This window comes from Talpa occidentalis, unplaced genomic scaffold, assembly GCF_014898055.3.
Source record: "Talpa occidentalis isolate TD23 unplaced genomic scaffold, MPIMG_talOcc4v2.1 talOcc4.11, whole genome shotgun sequence".
In the NCBI taxonomy this organism is placed as follows: domain Eukaryota; kingdom Metazoa; phylum Chordata; class Mammalia; order Eulipotyphla; family Talpidae; genus Talpa; species Talpa occidentalis.
In genome coordinates, this window is record NW_023601104.1 from 31859828 (window position 1) to 31881334 (window position 21507).

Below are 21507 nucleotides of genomic sequence, written 5' to 3' on the forward strand. Positions count from 1 at the left end.
GGTAAAGGTATTGTTGGAGCACTGGGAGTGCCTTCAGGAGGTGACAACACAATGCCAGACTCCTTGCTGTCACAAATTCTGCCAGAAAGGAACATTTGCTTAGTAAGTGGTGCTGGGGAAACCAAGGAGATGGTGAAGAGGGTGGGAAGGGGAGAAAAGAGCTACATCTTCACCTCGCACTATAGAGCAGAATAAATTCCAGATGCATGAGACTGCAAAACGTGAAAACAATGAAACCATGAAATAACTAGAATAAAATGTTCATGATTTTGATCTCTGAATGGGAAGGGCCTCTCTAAGCACAGCAGTAATGGAAAAAATTATAAAGGAAAAGATGTATATATTTGTATTCTGAAAATTGGAAACTTCTGTACATCAAAACATACCACAAATAGAATGACAACAAAGGCAAATATGTAAAGAGTGCTTGCAAATAAAAAAGAAAAAAAATCTAAAAACCTCAGTAGAAAACCTTCACTGCCACCCATGGGAGTGGACATGAAAAGAATGAGAATATGTTTAACCTTGTTAGAAAATACAAGATTCAATAAAATAGCAAAACATGTTTTTTACTATTACTTTTTAAAGCAGTGTTCAAAGGGAGAAGTATTGCTCAAGATAAAGTGAGATAAACAAGGCAAATCTTCTCTGTCTGTGCTCATGGTACTGTAAGTGGGGGCAGCTTTCAGGAAATAAGTTTCTCAATATAAAATGTTTATGCCCTTTGTTCCAGCAGTTCTTTCCCCAGGGATCTCTCCTGGGAAATACTCATTTTTTTAATAACAGCTAAATTTTGGAAACAGTCTAAATGTCAATAACAAGGAATTCCAGAAATGATGGCACAGCTCTGTGACTTTGCATCTGGGAGAAGGGGAGAGGAGATCAAGGTACAACTGGGTTGTCTTTTCCACTTTCCCTTTTTTGGAACTATTTACCTTACCATACACATGGGTTATTTTTATAAGGGAAAGACTGTGTTCTAGACTATTTTTAACTATCATCATTATCATTATCATCATTATCATCATTATTTTAAAATCATCATTATGTAGTGCTGAGAAAAAGCAGATGGTAAACCTATAGATACTGATTCTTCATCTCCACATATACAGCAGGCTCTGAATTCGACTCTTGACACACATAACATGTTGCATATATACAGATAGAGTGATGTTATGATGCTAGTGTCTATATTAATATGTGCTTCAAAGGTAACAAATGTTTTTGTGTTTTCAAAAATACTTTCCCACTTTTTTCAAATTTTCTACAATGAGCATGTATTATTTTAATTATATTAGGTAAACGTTATTATAAATTATAATTATAAAAACAGATACCCCATAATAAATGTTAATCCAGGAGGGATTTGGTGTTAAATCTCAATTAAGCATTACTAACTGCCAGTGTCCTGCTTAATTGAAGTTTGACTGTATTCAATGACAGTAAATGAACCCTCACATTTGTATCAGTTAATAGTGTACTTCTACACTGGCCCACCTCCCTTGATATCTATAGCACCCCTGAAAAGGTGCTGAGATTAAACACTACCCACAAAAACATAACAAAAGTCACAATGGAAAAAATGTACATACACGCACACACATACACAACTGCTGTGACCTTGGGGGGTTATCATTCCTGCGGGCTCCAATCTCATATAAGCCCCAGGCTGCAGCTTTAGGTGACCAGGCCACAGCATGGCTTTCTTACTGGCTTCCCAGCCTTGCTGTGGTCCAGTAGGCACGGGTGGGAGGAGGTGGAGCAGCAGGGCAGGGGAGGAACAGACGCAGAGTCCCCTCCAGGTGACAGGGTGATGACGCTCCCCTCATTGGCTCTGAGGAAGACTTTCCCTGGTCGCTGTCTCTGCAAGACCCACCCAGAATGATGCCCCGCCGGCCAGCTCTTCTTAGCCCAACAGTGGGTTTGGCAAAGACGTGGCATTTCCTTGGAAGAACAAAAGAGAAGTCCATGTCCTGCATGTGCTTCCAGGGTAACTGTTTTTCTGTTCTTTCAGTCATTGGATTCATGTGTGGTTTGTGTCTGGGGCACTTGGGATACAGAAGATACTCTGAGCCTCAGTGCAGAAGCCCCACTGCGTGGATTCATAAAACAATGCTTGTGGGTGATGGGGGCCATCCTGCCCTTGCCAGGTTCATCAAACCCACCAGCAGTCAGGCTATAGATGAGAGAGAGATAGATAACAATAATGATGGTGGTGATAATGATGAGCTAAAAGAAATAATACTAATACTGAAATAACACCTATCACTTATTGAGTACCTAGTATATGTCATTTCTTATCATTTAATTAACCTATCATTCCCATGAAACAGGTCATGTTATGTTCATTTTACAGATGAAGAAACTGACAGGTGAAATAATCTGAATACTCAGTAAGTGAATGGCAGTTAGAATTTAAATTTGGTTGACTGCCCTTTCCAAACTCATGTCCAGAACTTACCTGGTATATGGTTTTCTCAATAGCACTTATTTGAAATAGATTTAATGAGTGAGCACCTACTGGATGCCAAGCCCTGGCTTAGATGAATTTTACATGGCCTCTCGTTGAGGCTTTGTGGGATGTGTGTAACTATTCTTACTTTACAAATGAGGAAACTAGGATCAGGTGTTTGTCCAAAGTCACATGGGGTCAAAAATAGGTCTTTTCAGGCAAGCACTAATGAATGAGCCAGGCGCCACCTGGACCTAGGAATCAGCGTCCCAGAGCCTGAAAGGATGAAGCAGCAGGTGGGGCTGTTGGGTGGATCCTGTCTCCACCCACAGGCTGCAGGGGCTCCAGGCTAATTATGATTTTGCACAAGTCACCACCACTGCTTCAACTCTCTCATCTGAAAAATGGGACCCCCAGGGTCCCACCGTGCAGGGTGCCAGGAGGACTAAATGACATGATGAACGTGACATGCTGAGGGTGAAACCGAGCCAGCCTGAGACCCTGACAGGTGAGAGGTCCCTCTGCGCCTCCCCACTCTCTCCTTCGCTACTGGCTTCTGTCACTCGGTCAACAATCCTGGGTCTGTAAAACTAGCCTGGACTCCATCCTCTCCTCCCCTGCCTGATCCAGCACCACTGCCATAAGGGGTTAAGCTCCCTGGCTGTTTGACCTTGTGCAGCTCACTAGCCTTCTCTGGGCCTGATGTAGCCCATCTCTGGGGGCCCACCACAACCAAGTGAGCTCCCACCCCTGCTCTCTCCCCCAGCCCATGCTGCCCTGATGCTGAACCTGGGCGAGGTCTGCATGCAAAGGCTCTGGAGCCAGAAGCATCGGCCTCCTGCCTCAGGCACTGTCCCCAAAGCCGCCTTCAGAGGGACCCCAGTGCATTCCAGTGACAGTCCCAGCCTCTTTTCTCCCACTGCCCCTGGCAGAGATCCTCGCACTCCAGCAGGGGACAGGAAAGTGACTCAGCCCCCACAAGCCCCTCCTCAACCTCGCATGCACGCAGGCTTGCTTTGGAAAAAGGGTGGTCTTCATTTCTTTCTTTTCCTCTTTTTCCCTTCAAGCACTTTTACTTGTCTGTCCCTGAGCTGTCTCTCCCACCAGCCTCCACATTCTGGGCCAGGAGTCTGTGGCCAGTCATTCTCTGTCCTCCTGGTGGAGGGTCCTGCCATCAGGGCGGGCTGTGTGGCCCTACTGTGCGTGGTGGGAAAGAGGCTGGCCTCTGGAGGCCGCAGCTGGCCCCCTATTATATTGGCTTCTATTAAATTGAAACACATAGCACATCTATTACACAATAAACCACAGCTATTTCATGGATCAAATTAAGTTTTATTTGGGCAAATTACAACCTTTCCTACAGTCGTGCCTTTGTGAGGCCATTCCTTTTTAATAAAAGCAAGTATTTCTGGGGCTGGTCTTCCTGGACCAAAGCTCCGTGGTGGGTAGGGGGCTCAGGCCAGGACTGGCAAGAAGGTGGGAGTGTGTGTATATAAGTGTGAGTGTGTATGTGTGAGAGAGAGGAATTCTTGGGACCCCTCCTGGGAATGGATTTGTCCACCTTCTCCCCCTGCCTCCCCATCCTGAGGTTGCCATGGAAGTCTGCAGAGAACTTCTCATTAAACAAGAAAATAGCAGCAGCGGCGGCAACAGCAGGAGGAAAGCATTTCCCGGAATCCCGGAGGAAGCATGAGTCACAGGGTCTGCTAAGTGAGCCCCGCATGGCCACTGTGGCCCCAGCCCAGGAGGCCTGGAGCGCAGGGCCAGCCATCAGGACTGCGCCAGGCCTGCCCGCATAGACATGCCCACTGCCCAGGCTGACGCAGTCTCCAGGAATGCAAACAAAGCTGGGTGGAGGGGACTTCTGAGGGCTGGGACGCCAGGCCAGGCAGGAGGGAGCAGGCCTAGAGGAGAGACCTACACAAGGGCTTTGGAACTCAGATGAGCCCCACTCAGGTGTCCACATGTCCAGGCCTCAGGAAGGCTCTTGCCTCACAGTGTCAACCTGCTCAGCACGTCTGTGCTGCTGCCGCTGGGCTGGGGCAGGAATCCCCCTGGATCAGCAGCGTCAGCATGGCCCAAGAATTGGTCAGAAATGGAGATTCTCAGGCCCTCCCCCAAACCCACTGAATCAAACTCTGGGGGTGGAGTCCAGAGATCTCTCTTAACAAACCATTCTGGCAATTCTGAGGCACCCTCAGGTTTGAGAACCCCTGCACTTAATGATCAGTAAGTCAATTTCAAACTCACATCTGCTGGTTATTTATTCAGAAATTAAGAGGTAAATCTTAGGGTGTGCCAAATGCCAGGCTCCCTGCTGGGTAAATGCTAACACCAACCCCATGAGGTCACGTTATGGGATCATTTCTCTGTTTTATAGGTGACATACGTGCTGCTTTTTGGCCAGAAGCCAAAGTTCTAGGACCTCAGGGTTAATGGGAGATGCCAAGCCTAAGCAGACTTGGCTCGTGCCAGTCAGCTGGTTTCTATGGCTGACCTTTCTCTGGGTAGCATTTCTTCGTTGCCTTTCAGAGAATGCCCCACAGAATGCTCACTCCAGAGCTTGGGATTAAAGAGGGTATAGGGTAAATGAAGTTGATGAGGTTTTTTACACCATTGGCCTCTATGGCTGTCACCTGTAGCCTTGATCCTGTTAATGTAGAAGGCACGTGGGTGTGGGGCAGGTGTGCCTACTTATGGAGACCTGGGCATGGGTGTGTGCTCATGTGCAAGTGTGCACACCTGTGCCTAGGAGGGAGGGGATAAAAAGGTGGTGTTACCCTGGGGTGGTGGGGAGAGGGGCTCAAGTTGCTGTCTCCCTGGGGCTTGTTTCTCATGCTCACCATTAAAACTTGTGAAAATGATGGGGAGGGCTCCAAAATTCTCTTTCAAATGGCTAGAACCAATGGTGAATGCACCCAGCATGGGATGGTTGCAAAGCAGAGGGTATCAGGCAGGTAGAGTGAGAGAAAAAAAAAAGACCAATAGAAGCTGGACCTGAGAGAGATGCAGCGTCCTATGGAATCCTGTTTCTCCAAATGGGGTTCCAGGACCAGCAACATCAGCAACACCAGGAGCTTGTTAAGAAGGCAGATTCTTGGGCTCCACCCTAGACCTGCTAAATCTTAGAGCCTGCATTTTAACAAGATCTTTAGGAGGTTGTGTGCGCTTATAAGTTCCGAGAGGAATGGGATGGGGCGCACACGCACATCCCTGAGGCCCTTCCTGCCCTGAGGGGGATCTGGGATCTGTACCAGCCTCAGCGCAGCTCCCCTGGGGTTCTGGCTTCCACATCAGTAAATCTCCTTTCAGCAAACCCTGGAGCCCAAGGGCAATAGAGAGAGCTTATACTCTTAAAACCCACAACCAAACTAATAGTGGGCTGGGAACCTTTCTCTGCTGAGTCCCATCTTCCTGAGGTCGAGGATCTTTGCTTCCTTTACCCTCTCTTCCTATAATGTGGGCTCTTGGTTCAAAGCAAGGTGCTGCCATTTACTGATTTTTTTTTAAGATTTATTTATGCATACAAGAACTGGGGTGTAAGGCAGAGCTGTGGGGGTGGCGGGTGAAAGGATTCACCAGAGACAGAGCGGGGAGCAGAACAGGCGGATCTACTGAAATACACTGCTGAGGGGAGCAGCGGGCGAGACAGGAGAGGTCTGCTGCGCCATGTGTGTTGCTCCCTGGCCGGGGATCGAACTCGTGCTACAGTGGCTGGCGATAATTTGATAGCACTGTCTTTAACCCCTGCGCCACCAGGGAGGCCCCCATTTACTGATTTTTGTTGCAAAACTCTTGTTGCTTCAAATTTCCTTTTCTGTAAAATAGGGGTAGCAACATTTCATAAATCATACAATTATTCATGTGGATGAAATCAGTTAAGATGTACAAAGTACATAACTCTGCTAGCACTAGCTGCTTGCTTTAAGCTTTCCTTCTGTCCCTCTGGGTGGCCCTCAGGCTGGGTGGGATGGAGGAAAGGTCAGTGAGGGGTCAGTGCCAAGGTGGGGTTCCTGGGTTGGATTCTGGAGGTGACTGGGGCTCCTGTGGGGGAAAAGAGAAAATGTTTGTATGATACTGTGATGTGCCAGTCTCAGTGGCTGACATTTCTCTTCTCCCCACAGTTCCACCAGAAAAATACTGTTATCTTCTGAGCTCAGAGTTGAGGACTGAGGCCCTAGAAGTTCTGTGATTCTCAAGGTCACAGTGAAAATTGGAGTTAACTCTTGGTGGGTCTGCCTGGCTAACCTGACCCCAGTCCCAAATCCCCCTGCTGACCCCAAGCTTCTGCCCCTATTACAGCTCAACCTGGCATCTTTGTAAAGTTAGGGGTGTCCAGAGGGGCCAGAGCTGGCAGAGGAACAGGGAGGATGGTGGGTCCCCTGGACATGATTCATGACTCTTTCCTTAGTGCCTTAGTTTCCCCTAGGTGCTGCTTCCTCCTTATAGGGAGAAGGGCAGGTCTGCTGATGGATCTGGGTGGTCTTAGCTGCACCTGGTTTTGCTCCCCCAACATAGTTTTTCCATCCCTCTATTCCATTACTTGAAGGCAGGCCTTTGGTTGATATGTCAAAACCCCAGCAAGGGGGAGATTCTGTTTTCAGCTTCGGTGCATAAAGAGGTCAGAAGTTTTCACACCCAACCTCACAACAAGAAAAGTTGAACAAAATAAAAGGCAGCAACTTTTAGATCCATCAGAGAATTAAGTGTGGATAGTTAAGCTCAACAGCACCATCAATCAATTGGACATAATTGACATTTATGGAATACTTCATCCAATAACAGCAGAATACACATTCTTCTGAAGTTCAGATGGAACATTCATCAAGATAGAGCACACACTGGGCCATATAACCCACTTTAACAAACTGAAGAGAACAGAAGCCACACATGCTCTCGGGTCACAGCAAGGTAAAACTAGAAACAGGTAGTTGGAAATACCAAACTATTTGGAGATTAACTCTCATACTTCCAAGTAACACATAGGTCAAAAAAGAAATCTCAAGAAAAATGTTTAAATACTTTGAACTAAATGAAAATGAAAATACAATGTATTAAAGCTTGTGTGAAACAATAAAAATAGTGCTTAGAAGAAAAATTATAGCATTGAATGCATATATTAGTAAAAAGAAAGATCTAGATCAATAAGCTTTTACTTTAGGAAGCTAGATAAGGAAAAGCAATTAAGCTAAAGCAAGCAGAAGAAATAAAAAAATCAGAGTAAAAATCAATCAAATTGAAAATAGAAAATCAACGGAGAACATCAACAAAGCCAAAATCTGATTCCTTGAAAAAAATCAATAAAATTGATAATCCTCCATCCAACCTAATTAAGAAAAAGGGAAAGATGATATAAGTAGTGCTATAAATTACTAATATTAGAAATAAAAGGATAAAATTTGACTTCATTAAAATGAAAAACTTGGTTTGAAAAAGACACTTTTAGGAGAAGTCACAGACTGGGAGAAAGTATTTGCAGGACACATCTGATAAAGAATTTGTATTCAAAATCTATGAAAAACTCTTAAAATTCAACAATAAGCAAACAAATCCCCTAATTTAAAAATGGGCAAAAGATCTGAACAGATCCCTCACCAAAGAAGGATGAATGGATAACACACATATGAAAAGACGCTTTATAATTTTTCATTCGGGGGTTGAAATTAAGACAAGAAGCTACCACAACACACCTATTAGAATGGCTAAAACTCAAACATCCGACAGCACAAATGCTGGGAGGATGTGGAGCAGCCGCAGTTCTCTTTGCTGGTGGGGGTGTTACATGACACAGCCACTTGGGAAGACAGTTGGGAGTTTCCTACAAAATTCAAGTTTTATCATACAATCAAGCAATCGTGATCCTGGATGATTTACCCAGTTGAGCTGAAGACATGTCTACATGAAAACCAACACACATGCATATTTACAACAGCTTTGTCCATAATTGCCAAAAAGTGGAAGCAATCAGGATGTCCTTTAGTAGGTGAATGGATAAACAAACTGTAGTTCACCCATACAATGGAATATTGTTCAGTGATAAAAAGAAATGAGTTAGCAAGCCACGAACAGACATTAGAGAAGCTTAAATGCATATTATTAAGTGAAAGACGCTGGAATGAAAAGGCGACATACTAGATGATTCCAACTAAAAACTATGGAACACCAAAAAGATGAGTGGCTGCCAAGGGTTCAGGGGAGAGAGGGATGCAAGGTGAAGCAGAGGGAATTTTTCATATTCTGTATTGCTTCCATCTGTGGAATGGGAACACTAATAGTAATTCCCTGGCAGGTAGGGTGTAACAGGATGAAGTAAGACATTCCATGGAAAGTGAGTTAAACCCTCTGCTGCAGAAGGTAAGGCCTCAGTACACGCTCCTGTTATGCTGTAAGAAAGAAGGCTCCGTGCACCACCCTGCAGTGCACCACCCCCTGCTGGTTGTGGGAGACCTCAAACTCAGCTTCCCTTCCAGGGTCACAGTGCAGCCCACACCCCACTTACCAACCTCAGTGAGCAGGCACCTGCTGCTCAGCTAAGCTGGATTCAAGGGTGGAGGGAAGGAAGGGTTCCCGAGATGGGGCATTTGAAGTAAGTCCCGGAAGGCTCCATCCTGGGCTGAGAACTGGCTGAGCAGGGTTGGGGGGTGGCTCAAGCCTGGCTGGGCAGTGCCGGTTCAAGTATTCAATATGGATCGAGTACAGACAGGGGAACAGCTAAAAAAGTCAGGGTGCAGTGGTTGCTTGGCCCAATCAACTCGCTTTAGACATGAGGAAACCGGGGCCAGAAGGGACAAGACAACCTTTCAACTGTCACACTGTTAGATTTTCATTCTGGGGCCTTGTTGGGGAATGGGAGTTTTGATGAGCGAGAAGAGTAATTTAGTGATGACTGTGCTAGGCTCTACTCTGAGGGATTTTACCCTCGGAAGGAACCCTATGAGGTAGGGGCTCTTATTCCTATCATACGAGTGGGGAAACTGAGGCAGAGAGAGATTAAGTAATGACTTCCCAGTGCTTTTAGGATTTCAGCAGACATGCCTCACTGGCTCTTCCCCGCCACCCCTGCATCCTCGCCCTGCAGGCAGAGCATCTCTCTCTCTCTCTCCCGACCTCTTTCCTTTCCTTTCACTATTTTGGCCTGAAAGTCAGGCTAAAGAACAAACATTAACTTTTTCTAGCACTTTTCACTTTATTTGTTGGGATGTGGATGGGGAGGTGGGAGAAAACTCAGCTCCAAAAAAAACTTTCTTTCTTGTTTATATAAAACTTTCTCACAGGCCAAAGAACAAGCAGGCAAACAAAATCATGTCATAACCATTCTGTTCTCTGCCCCTCCCCAGCTGGACCATGGGTGGAGATTAAGGACAAAGGTCTGGGGTGCACCAGGAAGCTGGGTAGCAGCAAACCCCAGGAGAAGACTCTGCAGGTGCAAGCTCACAAGTGCAGCAAGTGGCCAATTCACTGCCAACCTGCGAAAGGCCGGTGCTCAGGGAGGGAGGCCCAGCGCCCTCTGTGAACGGGGCTGACGTGAGAATGCCTGGGAGGACACTGTGGTCTGGTGGGAGGGAGGACCGGCTCTGGCTGGGAGTGCAGGCAGAGTGGGCTGAGCCCAATTTGCAAAAATGCATCTGGGTGGGGGAAAGTTTTACAGGTCAAGTGGCTGGCATGTTTTAAGACAGCCTCATTCTGGTCTTCACTTGGGAATCTCATGCCTGCTGTGAATCATTTCTTCTTGCACTGGTGTTTTCCCACCTCATCTTGACACCATGTAACCCCCCTGGTGCCAGTTTCTGCTTCCTCGGGGCTTGGCTTCCAGTGGTTGCCTGTGTGTCTTGAGGCAGCGTGAGAAGCAGACAAGAGGCTGAGGGCAGTATCCTCCTCCAGGGAGAAGGCAATGCTCTGGACTTGCCAGATTCTGAGCATCTGGCGAGGGGTAGTGGAAAGAACTCTTGATTGGTATCAGGAGCCCCGAATGCCTTGTGGTCCTACCGCGAAACTGCCTGTGCCACCTCAAACTTCGGCTTCCACCCTAAGAAATGGGACATCTGGCCCAAATGTCATGAAGGGCCTTTGGGGCCTAAGAGAAGGGCTGAGGCAGTTGGAGGAGGGCTAGCATGAGGCTGAGTCCTCTCCCTCCAGGTCCTCCTTTGAGGTCCCTCCTCAAACTGGCCCCACTCCCTGACAGGGTTCGAGGCAGTGGCAGCTACTGGTTAACACAGACCAGATGCAGCCCTTTCCCTGGACATGCTCAGTGCCCTTTCTCCTCGGAGGCCTTGGGGATATTTGAAACTCCATGGAGTTTGGCTTCAGAGTCCAGAGTGGAAACCACAGCTCCATGACGCGAGCACATGTGATCTCCCTGGGAGGAGAGAGGCCACTGGCCTCAGAGAAGCAGAGGCACGTCGGAGCTGCTGGCTCTGTGGACAACACTCTGCCTTTCCAGTTAGGACGGTGTCTGGGAGGCCAGGGACGGCAAACCCAGAGCCTTCAGTTAGAACCAGAGAGTGACTCTGAGGGCAACAGGCTCTCCATGCCAGAGGTTGGAGCAAAGGCCCTTTGGAGAGGCAACTTGAACCCCCAATGAGAGCTGAACATCCGCTGAGGAGCTGTTCTGTGGCCCCCGCCCCCTCCGTGTGATGCCTGTTTTGAAAGCTTTGTGTCTGCCAGACAAATCCTTGAAGAAGAAAAGTTCCATCGAAAGAGAGCGGTGCCTCCTCCCTCCCACCCTCTGGGCAAACCCAGCAACTAAGTTTGCACGAATGAGTGGGAAAGTCACTGACAGTCAAGACACCCCAGCTTCCATCACCGCCTAGTTGGGTAACTTTGGGTCAATAAGTTATTATCTCCAGCCTCAGATTTCCCACTTGCCCAGTGGAAATAATGAGCCTTACCTCATGGGGAGATGAGATGTGCCTCAAAGGGCCTGGCAGAGGCTCAGCGGAGCAAGGCAGTGCTGCTCCCAAATGACATTGATTAAATCCTCATTTCCCATTTCTAAATCATCCAAGACCATCGTAACTGCCCATCCGCAGTTGGCAAAAATAATCGAGACCCCTCCTGGGGGTGGCACCATCGAGGCTGAGGTCAGTGACTTGGAAAACATGGCACCTCCAGGCTTGAGTGATAGTTGGGTGGGGGGCACTTTGACGGTTGCTGACTTGACTCCTACCTCAAGCCAGGAACCAAGGCTGAGGCCACCTCTGCCACCTCTCCGGGCTGCGGTGGAAGTTGAGGCAGGCCAGTGGGCCCCAAGCCTTTGTTCTGCTCAGTGTCCATTTTCCTGGGGTGCTCTGGGCTGGGGCTTGGCTATTTCTGTGGGGCACTGAACTGACTCTCCTGATCATCTGGCAACCTCAGTTTCCTCCTCTATGAAATGGGAACCAGCAGCTATGTTAACCCCCTGGTGAGTTATTGTGAGGGCTATGGTGAGTGGCCGGGACCATCGGTTACTCTGTCCTTTGCACTGTGAGAGAGGGGAGGAGCTTCAGGCTTCAGGCCGCTGAGGAACAGGAACACTGAAGGCCTGCTGCCCCAGCGAACAACCCGAGGAGAAGGGGTTGCATCCTTTGACACAGGAACTAGAAGTAAGTGGAGCAAGTTCCCTGTAAATTTAAGATTTGTTGATGGAAAAAGATTGGACTTGGTCATGGACCTTGAGCCAGTCAGGCCACCTGGCCAAAGACAATAAGCCTTTCTCACGGACACCCAAATGGGTCTCCATCTGCACCTTCCCTTCTCCCCCTCAGTTATCTGTTCATTCCTGCTCTCACTCCACAAACACTTTCAAGTCCCCTCTTTGAGTCTGGAGTTGGTTGAGTACTGAGTAGGTTGCTGCCCTCCTGGGCTTACAGTCCCCTGGCAGAGAAAGACCTTAAACAAATATCCTCATGCATCACAGCAAACTTGCAACATTTAACTACTGCCAGGAGAGAAAGTATGGGGTTGGGAAAGTTGGGAGACTACATCATAAGACAACGCCTCCTGAAGGCCAGAGCTTGTTACATGCCTGGCACTGTCCTAAGCCCCTGATGTTGACTCACTGGATCCTCACACCCTTTCCTATGGGCGGGAGCCATTGTCATCTCTGGATCACAGATGAGAAACTGGGCAGAGCCCAGATCTCAATTGCTCTCCCTAAAGCTGTGCCATAAGAGGGCAGGCTTTGCACTTCAATCCTTCACAGATGAGGAAACTGAGACTTTGAGAGGAAGTCAAAGTTTTCCTCAAGGTCACAGAGTTAGGAGTGGCTGGCTTCCCTGACCCTTCTGCTCCTGCCCAAATCTAACCAACTTGAGGCAGACTTTCTAGCCCAGTGAAGGAAAAACAGCCCTCGAGGAATGAATCTTCTGGTGGAAAAGATGGAGGTTGCAGAAGATCAGCTGTATTCATGCCCCACAATTCTTCACCCATCTCAGTTTCCACATCTTTTGCCCAGTGACTTTTGCCCTCCTACCCAGGCTGGAATGTTCTGCCCAATCCTTGGTTCTGGCTCAGCTACATGATTTACTTTGCTTGATGGGATGTTAGCCATTATGGTGCGAGCAGAGGCTTCACTAAGCACTGTTTCCCCTCATTATTCCTCTTTTGCCACTGTCATGCCAGCCAGGTGCTGAAGGACTAGACCTGTGGCCCTGGGCCAAGTCACACCCGTCATCCTAGCAGAGGCCACTGGAGATCAGTTAGCTGATCAGACTTAGAAGTGAGAGACTCCAACCTAGATCAGCTGAACCCTGCAACTTGTGAGCTAAGTGAATGTTTGCCGCTGAGGTTTTGGGTTGTTTGTTATGCGGCATTATTAGGGCAAATGATGACAGATGCAGACGTGCTTGCAGCCACTCTGACCACAGATTGCAGGTGATAAGGTTTCTCCAGGGCGTCTGTATACAGTAAGGGAGGAACCATAAAGTCTGAGCTGAGCAGTTAGGGATTGCAACATAGAACAGAAACAGAGAGCTAATCTTGAAGGAGAAGCAAGAAGGCTTTGCAAACTGATGAAGCAGGCATGGGCACAGAGGTGTATGAGGACAAGATACATTTGGGGAACAGCACGTCTGCCATAAGCAGCAGTAAGTGGAGGACAATGTAGGGCATGAGATTGAACTCCTTGATCAAGGGGAGCCCTAAATGCCAGGCTTAGTTGCAATGGGGAACTGCTGAAGGTCATTGAGTTATGAGGGAGTGCAATGGACTGGATTTTTTGTGTCCCCTCAAAATTCTTACATTGAAATACTAGCTCCCAAAGTGGTGGAATTATGAGGTGGGGCCTTTGGGAGGTGACTAGGCTATGAGTGGGATGAGTGCTTATATAGAAGAGCCCCCAGGGGCTCACTCTTTCCACCACATGAGGAGACAATGAGAAGTAGGCATCTGTAACCTAGATGTGGGTCCCCACCACAACAGATTTGTGTTGCTACCCTGTCTTGGGCACAAAGCATCTGCAACTGTGAGAAATCAATTGCTGTTGTGCTTAAGTCACCCAGACTATGGTATTTTGTTATAGCAGCTCGAGCCTATTAAGACAGTGAGGGTTGACCTCTGGTTTTTTTTGCCCATCCATTCAGTTTCCAAGCCTTGCACATTTGGTCCATCTTTTATGTTCCAGCCCTGCCTCCCTGCCCTGATTCTGACCTTCTCAGAGGGACTCTTGCTCATTCTTCACATGGAACCTCAGACTGACCAGAACAGTCTTTCCTTAGAATAGGGGCCATTAGAATTGGTCTTTCTGAGCACTAAAGTTAAAGAGTTCATTTCAGAAGCTCCTCTAGGAGCTTTGCAGCTGAGGAGATGGTGACCTCTGGAGCCCAAGACAACCCAGGTTCCAAAGCCATGTCACCATGTACTGAGTGTGGCCCTTGAAGAGTCACATCCCCTCAGAGCTCTCCCGTCCCTCATTGCCTTGAGCTCTGATGGTGCCTGTGAGGCAGGTATTCCTGAACCTCAGAGGCTGAATTGGGGGAAGGCAACTTTCCAAGGATCACAGAGCTAGAAGGTGGTCCAGGCAGAATGGAACCCAGTCTGTTTGACAGAGGGTCCTCTTGTATGTCCTGTATCAATCTGTGCAGGGGCCACACCCTTCTGGGATCCCTTTCTAAAATCCTGTGAGGTAGGATGGTTAATTTTCTTTAAAGGCAGTTGCTCAATATTTCTCCCTACCTGAACATATATGATGATCCTTCTGGCAGGAGGAGGGCCTGTTTCTCTCTCCTTGATCCTCAACTGGCTTTGTGACTTTCTTTGACAAAGAGTAGGCAGTGAAAGTTATGGTGCCTGTTCCAGGTCTAGCCTTAAGTGGCCTGTGGCCTTGGGCCTTCTGCCTTCCCTCTTTCTCAGAAGCCAGCTGCTGTGAAAAGAAGCTTGAGACTAGAGAATGATGAGGAATCACATGGCACTCCGTGAGCCTGGAGACTTGGACTGAGGCAGGCTGGATGGCTGGAAAATCCATGTGATGGACTGGATACTCTCCCGGCAAAACTCATGGCTTACACACCTACAAGGACAAGGTAAGCAGCCAACGTGGGAAGTAGCCTAAGGGGTGGCAGCCTCCAGGGCAGGCTCCTGCACCAAATTGGAAGGTGTGTGCCCACCCTATTCAACAAAGTGTTTTTACACACTATACTTGAAGCTCCCATACTAAAAAACAAACTACAGGTATCTGCTCTGTCTGTTAGAGATGGCGAGAGGCTAGGTCTTTCTTTACAAGCAGATCAAATCAGCCAGTGTGAGCCAGAGCAGCGCCCATCAGCTTTGCTTCTGTGAGGGCAGGTGGGGTGGGGCTGACTGGGTGGGCAGAACAGAGCAGGCAAGAGGCATCTGTTGTTCTGTTGGCCCTGAATTGTCCTCACCGAAACGGCTCGCCACCAAACTCCACCACCGTTTCCAGGGGATTGTGCCACATTTATTCTCGCCAGGTGGTAAGCACCTGAGGCCATCTGAGTTGATCAATGCTTTCTGCAGAAAACTTGGAAGTGGAACCAAAACACTTCAGCAAAGATTGGCTGACTGCACAGCTGAAGGCCATGTCAACTCAGGAGCTGCTGACAGCCAGGCTTTCCACAGTGACCAGAGGAGTGTACTGACGGAGCCAGAGGCTGTGAGAGGGGGTCTCAGAGAACAGCAAGGTGAGAGGAGGAGGAGACCCCAGCGGGCTCCCACAGGGCCCTGGGCTGACTGCACCTTGCCTGAGGCTGACTGGGTCCAGGTTTGGGCTTCAATAATGTCTGTGCCCCTTCCCCCAACACTTTGTTTTCCTTGTTCTAGCTAGTTTAGTTGTGGGTCTGTTGCCACTGGTGTGGCAACTAAATTAATCCCTCCTGGTATAAGAACAGCACGGTTAAGATCTTTTTGTATGATGGCTCAATCACTGAGCCAGCTCTTCACCTGCCTTACAGTGACTGCGAGGTAGCTATTGTTACCATTTCCATTTAACTGATGAGAAAACTGAGCCCCTGAGAGGATAAGCAACTTGCCCGGAGTCAGACAGCGGACAGGAATTTGAATCTGGGCTGGCTGGCACTAGACGCCAAGTAGAATTCTTCCTGTGATCTACTTCCTGTGTTCTACTTCCCCACCCAGCTGAAGGCCTGAGGGTTCTATTGGGTCTGGTGCAGAGCCTGTGAGTCCCTGGGCTTGTTTGACTCTGTTTTATTAAATAAGTTTGTACATCTTGAGAAAGAGCCAAGCTGGTTGGGCTTTAAGTCTTCAGTTCTGGGCTGGAGGTGGCCTCCTCAGGGAGCCTGGCCAGGGCCTGGCCGAGTTGCTAGACCAGACTGGTCGTTCGAGGAAGCTGACATCACATCCTGCCACAGCTCTGAGGTCCGCCTGTGAGTCACAGGCCCAGACAACCTGGGGTGGAAACGGTCCTTCCCCTGACCCCAAACCTAAGTCCTCCACCCCTAGGAGGTCTTTCAGGACCCAGGTGGCTGGGACCTTCTTTCCTGTGTTCTCTCTGACACTCACTTTGCCATAGGCCTGTCTCAGGACTCTGGAGCCCTTGGTTGAAGCTGTGCAGGACAAAGCTGAGAACGGGGATAAGCTTGGCCTCTGTCCTCTCCAGGGTGGGCAGTTGTCCTTGGAGAGAGAAGTGGAGAGAGAAGACTCAGCACTGACTGAGTCATGGGAAGCCAGGGGGGCCTGGGAGAAATGGCTAATGTGAGGAGGCTTAGGGAAAGAGTCTCAGGTCTCTGCGAAGTTTACTAATTTGAGTTCTCTGAATGTATACTTTCAAAAGCAATGGGATCATACTATACGACAAAGATATTGCATAAATAAAAAATATATATCATATAGAATCTAAGTATATACATATGATTTGTAGTTCACTAAATAGATGGACATCCTTACAAATGAGCAGAGAGCTTTGTCACTCTTGTTAATACTTGCTAATAGTCTATAGAATGGACAGCTTGCAGGAAACTTGGCTGGTTTCATGATGGACGTAGATATAAGAGTTTTAAGTGAAATGTTAGCAAAGGAACTCTAGTGCTACACTAAATTACAAGAATAACACCTCATGACCCTCCAGGAGTTTGTTTCAGGAATGCAAGGGAGGGAGATATTAGAAACCCTGACAGTGTTCATTACGTGGACAGAGAGTGGAGTCGTTCTCAGTAGATGTTGGGAAAGATGTGCATGCTGACTGGCAGCCTTCCTGATGAAGTGGCAGGAAGAAATCCTAAAAATGGACAGAAATATTTTCCAAATCCCAACAGCAAACAGAGGGGGAGCTATATTAAAAGGATTCTTGTAAAGTCCAGCACAGACAAGGCTCCCAACTAGAGATCCAGGTAGAGTGAAGGTGAGCGGGTCTCCAGGGTGCGGGGGAGTTGGTGCTCAGTGGAGAGTCTGTCCCCTTTCTAGAGTGCCTTCTGCTAGAGGTGAGTTTATCCCAAGATAAAGAACTTGAAAGCTCAGGGTTCCTTTCCAAAAACCTGTAATCAATTCTATATTCATCACTTGGTATTCTGTCCTTATAAACAACCCTCAAGTTGTATAAACTCCAGATCACCACACCTCAACCCTCCCCAGCTCCAACTGAGCACTTTTTTAAAAAAAGATTTATTTATTTATGCATACAAGAGCTGGGGTGCAGGCCAGAGGTGAGGGAGGATGAGAGGATTCACCAGAGACAGAGTAGGGAGCAGAACAGGCGGATCTACTGAAATACACTGCTGAGGGGAACAGCAGGTGAGACAGGAGAGGTCTGCTGCGCCATGCGATTAGCTCCCTGGTCGGGGATTGAACTCGTGCTGCAGACAGCTTCATAGTGCCAACACTTAACCCATTGTGCCACCAGGGAGGCCCCCACTGAGCACTTTCCACATGAATTGTCATCACAGTGCCACCATGAATTCCCAGCACCCAGCCCAGGCCTGGCTAGGGGTGCACAACAGACTGTGGGGTGAACAAATGAAGAAAGCAGAGGACCAGAATCCAGGTTTCTAATCACCTGACCACTTCATCAGGTAGCAGTTTGCCTGGCTTTGGCCCAACTGGCATCCAGAAGGTGCTGGAAATGTGATGAGAATTGAATTATGAGCAGCCAGACAAAGGGACCCAAATGAGGGAAGATACCAGGCCTCCCCACGTGTGGGCTGTGGTTTCAGAAAGAAAGACTGCAGGAGCTGGCACCTGTGGTCCTGACCTACCTGCTGCCCCTTCAGGGTATCTGCTACCCCTGGGGACCACCTTGGGGTGAGTCCACCCACCCCAGTTCTCTCTCCCGGTCCTTCAAGGGCATGTCAAATTTCTGCCACCTCTGGGGCTGGCTTGAGGGGACAGGAGAACAGGTGATAAACATGGCCTGTGCCTTCACTTAGGCTGTATTATTAAATGAAAACACCAGCTTGGACAACAAAGTGATCTATTTTTACAAAATTAGATATGTATTTAGATGTGTGTACTCATATGGGGAAAAATCTAGAATGTTATATACCAAAAAGTTAATAACCACAAAAAAATTGGTGTCCAGGTAGTGGAATCCTGGTGAATTTTAGTGTCTCTGTACTTTCACATTTTTCTATATGATTATGTATTACTTGTGGAGAGGCAGACTTGTGCAGCATTTGAGGTGGAGTAGAGTTAGCATGCTTGCCCTCCCTGCCCTGGGGGTGTGTATGTGACAGGGCACTTGACCTCTCAGAGCTTCAGGTTATTCATCCACAAAATGAAGTGGAGGTGACCCTCCAAAGCCTAAACACTATGGTGGAGATACCAGGCGGACCCCACCCAGGGGTCAAATTTAATGTCACCAGTAACGGCACAAACCCACCTGAGGTGCACAAAGCACCAAGTCAAAAAATGGGCAGAAGAGCTAAAAAGGAACTTCTCCGAAGAGGAAATGCAAATGGCCAACAGGCATATGAAAAAATGTTCAACATCACTTGTAATCAGGGAAATGCAAATCAAAACTACCATGAGATACCATCTTACACCAGTGAGAATGGCACATACTAAAAAAACTAGCAACAACAAATGTTGGCGAGGTTGTGGAGAAAAAGGAACTCTCCTGCACTGCTGGTGGGAGTGCAAACTGGTCCAACCACTGTGGAGAGCTGTGTGGAGATTCCTCAACCTACTAAAGATAGAGCTCCCATATGATCCAGCAATTCCACTCCTAGGTATTTACCCAAAGGACACAGAAACATCAATTCCAAAGAGCACCTGCACCCCTATGTTTATAGCAGCACTGTTTACAATAGCTAAGCTTTGGAAACAACCCAAATGCCCAAAAATAGATGACTGGATCAAGAAGATGTGGTACATATACACCATGGAATATTACTCAGCCTTCAAAAAAGATTAACACATGCAATTTGCAGCAACATGGATGGCACTGGAAGGGATCATGCTCAGCGAAATAAGCCAGAAAGAAAAAGAAAAATACCGGATGGTCTCACTCATAGCAGGAATCTAGAAAACCTAAATAAAGGACCAGGAAAAAGAATAACTATAAGAAATTAAAAATCAAAATCAACAAACAACTATGAACCAGAGACACACTATGGGGGGTGGAGGGCGGGAAAGGAGGCATAGGGGTCAAAATAAGGGGGTTGCAATTGTATGGGGAATATAAAAATAAAATTTTAAAAAACAAACAAACAAAAAAAACCAAAGCACCGAGGTGCCTGCTTAAAACATTGGACCTGAATCTAGTCCGGAGAAATGGCAGACAAATCAAATTGGCAAAGACCTGGTCTTTTAAAAAAAATGCCAGTGTTCCCCTCAGCAGTGTACTTCGGTCCTTCTGCCTGCTCTGCTCCCCGCTCTGGCTCTGGTGAATTCTCTCACCCGCCGGCGCTTCTGACTGTACCCAGTGCTTGTATAAATAAATAAATAAATCTTTAAAAAAAAAAAATGCCAGTGATTGGGCCTCCCTGGTGGCGCAAGGGGTTGACTCTCAGCACTGTGAAGCTGTCCGCAGCCACTGCAGCATGAGTTCTATCCCCGGCCAGGGAGATAGAACCCACATGGCGCGGCAGACCTCTCCTGTCTCGCCCGCTGCTCCCCTCAGCATTGTATGTCCGTCAGTCTGCCTGTTCTGTTCCCCTCTCTGTCTGTGTGAATCCTCTCACCCCCTCTCCCCACTTCTGGCCTACACCCCAGCTCTTGTATAAAATAAAATGAATCTTTTAAAAAAATGCCAGTAGCATGAAAGCAAGGAAAAGTCTGATGAACTATTTTAGATTAAAGATGTAAAGGCTGGTTCTTGACTAGATCCTAGGTAGGATGGAGAAGTTATAAGGGACATTACTGAGACAATCAGGCAAATTTGCATTTGGACAGTACATTAGATAATTGTATTGTAATGCTAAATTTTCTGAGTATCATCACTGTGCAGGCTTTATGTAAGAAAATGTCTTCATTCTTCCCAGGTAGTTGCTGAAATAATTAGGGAAAAATACCATGATGTCTGCAAAGAACTCTCTGAGGGTTCAGAGATAAAGTCAATGTAGCAAAGATTAGGTTAAATGCCCAGCACAAGATTTTCCTTAATTGTGAGCTACTCCTCCATTGCCTCGAGCTGCCTCTGCATGGTCTCCTCCTTAGGGGCCTCAGAGTTGAGAGTAGGAAAGGCAAGAAGGCCACTGGGTGAATTCTGGCCCTGCTGGCCTTTCTCAGGCCCAAGGCCTCACTGCCCCCCAAGCCCTGTGCTTGTTCCTGGTGTTGGGGCAAAGGGCCCCCTGCCTCAAGCCTGCCCTCCCCTCTCGCCACCCAAGAAGCAATTGGGAATGTGGGGCCTCCTGGGACCCTCTGCATGGGGAAGGGACGGAAACGTATAATAGGATACATGTGTTAAAGAAATTATTCTAACACTTGTTCGAACAGTTAAAATGGTAAGGAAGACAGACTCAGGACTCTGTCGAGAGTATTGGAATTGTAGGGGAGATTTAAGTTTGAGTACAGCAAAGACAGCTGAGGCGTTATAGCCAACAAGAAGAATGAGGAGGTCAGTGGTGGAAGATGACTAAGACAAGACATCAAGAGGAGAGGGACTCTTGCTAAACTGCTCAAGGCAGGCGGGGGTGATCCATTATCAAAGGTTTGGGGGGAGTCTCGCTAAATTGACTTGGCAGGATTCATGCTAAATCTGGGCTAGGCAATTCCAAGGATGAAGCCTCGTTGAAAGAGGGCTAAGTGGAGCCTGTTTGAAATTTAATCAAGGAGAGTCTTTGTCAGTCCTTCCTCTTGTTCAGCTAGGAAGAGATGTTTTTTCCTCTGAATAATCTATGTCCGCTTCTCATTCAGTCACCTTTTGTTCACTAAGGACCAGCTGATCCATCTTTTGGGACTTGGTAATGGAGGATAGTTGCTGGATGAACAACCAAGCGTTCAAATAGAGGGCGGTTTCTTTAAAGAAAAGTTTAATGGTTAGGGCAGACTCCAATCTCAGTTTCTGAGACCAGAAGGCAGCAATTGAGATTTCTAGATAATTGGGCTGGAAGCATCTTTAGATGGTAGAGTGAGGACAGCAGTGGCATCTACAGATTTCCTGGTTTGCATTCTGAATGTCTTTGATGATGGCCCAGAAACATAGATAGCAATGTCACACTCATGGTTAT

General features: G+C 47.6%; 1 long non-coding RNA gene across 2 annotated transcripts; it reads left to right on the plus strand.

The window, feature by feature from the left end:
• The first annotated feature begins 9953 nt into the window (after positions 1-9953).
• LOC119238775 (uncharacterized) lies at positions 9954-15563 on the plus strand. 2 transcript variants are annotated; one of them, XR_008549327.1, is made up of 3 exons: positions 9954-9976; positions 14780-14949; positions 15404-15563. It is a non-coding gene; the product is annotated as an uncharacterized LOC119238775 (long non-coding RNA). The 2 variants fall into 2 exon arrangements; XR_005123657.2 differs by lacking the exon at positions 9954-9976 and adding an exon at positions 10565-11532.
• Positions 15564-21507: the final 5944 nt, after the last annotated feature.